A 1,300-nucleotide genomic window follows, 5' to 3' on the forward strand; every position below is an offset into this window, starting at 1 on the left:
GAACCCACCAGCTCTGGTGTATGTGGCTGGCACCCTAGCTACTGATCTGTAGGTCCTGAGCTGCTGCTCAACCTCTCTTAAGATGTGGGGCCATTGCAAAGCCCAGCACTCAGCCTCAGTTTTGCCCCTGCTGCCTATTTGTCAGTCACCTCAGCCCGAGATGTGCTGATGACTCAGTGCAGAGAGGTATAAGGTGTAGTCCCAACTCTGAATTTGGGGCAGAGCAAGGGAAGCTCATCCCAAACCCAAGGTCTGAGAGAGGTGGATGAGGGCTGAACTAGCTCAGACCCCAGGTCTCCTTCTCCATAGAAGAGGAAAGGGCTGTCTTAACACCTCTGGGAACCCAGCTCTGTCCCATTGAAGTTGCTAACCACCCTCTGGAGTTTGGGGAGAGATGTTCTCTGCCATCCTGATCCCAGCCTTCCCTTTTTCCCCTTCTTCCCTCACTTCCCTCACCTCTTGGATGTGTTTCTAGAGAGGATAATAAAACTAATAGCATGAGCGGAACATTTCGTGTGTGCCTGCACAGCAACCTCAGACTCTTAGAGGACTTGAGCAATCCTCTTGCCTCAGCCTCCTGAGTAGCTGGGACTAGACGTGTGTACCACCATGCTAGTTTTTCTTTTTTTAGTAGAGATTGGTGTCTCACTCTGACTCAACTCTGATCCTCGACTCCTGAGAGGCTCACTCCATTGCTCTCGGGAGAGTGCAAAGGTGTCACTGCTCACAGCAACCTCCAACTCCTGGGCTCAAGTGAGTCTCCTGCCTCAGCCTCCCAAGTAGCTGGGATTACAGGCGCCTGCCACAACGCCTGGCTATTTTTTGGTTGCAGCCATCATTGTTGTTTGGTGGGCCCGGGCTGGATTAGAACCCGCCACCTTAGCTGTATGTGGCTGGCGCCTTGGCTGCTTGAGCCACAGGCGCCGAGCCACATTTTTTACCTTCTAAAAGTAGGAAAGAGGCATAGAGAGGTGCTGGGTTGTAGCATCTTGGCTGTCCCAAGGCTGAAAAGTTGGGGTGTGGCTGGGGTGACAGAGGGAAGTTGGGAGGAGCTTCCAGGAGGGAGAAGGACCCTGCTGGAGAGGGGAGCTCAGACCCCACCCGGCCAGGTTCTTGTCCACTGTAGAGACATTGGGTGGGGTGTGTCAGCTCACATCCTAAACTTTCATGTGGAAGGTCAGCTCCTCCTTCTGGTTCCAGTGACCTCCTCTTCCCTTGCCTCTACCCCTAGCGCTGAGCCTTCCAGTCCAAGAGCATCTCCCTGGCCTCTTTTGGGCTTAAGTGATTCTCTTGCCTCAGC

Source organism: Otolemur garnettii, unplaced genomic scaffold (genome assembly GCF_000181295.1).
Source record: "Otolemur garnettii isolate 467f Iridium unplaced genomic scaffold, OtoGar3 scaffold00046, whole genome shotgun sequence".
In the NCBI taxonomy this organism is placed as follows: Eukaryota; Metazoa; Chordata; class Mammalia; order Primates; family Galagidae; genus Otolemur; species Otolemur garnettii.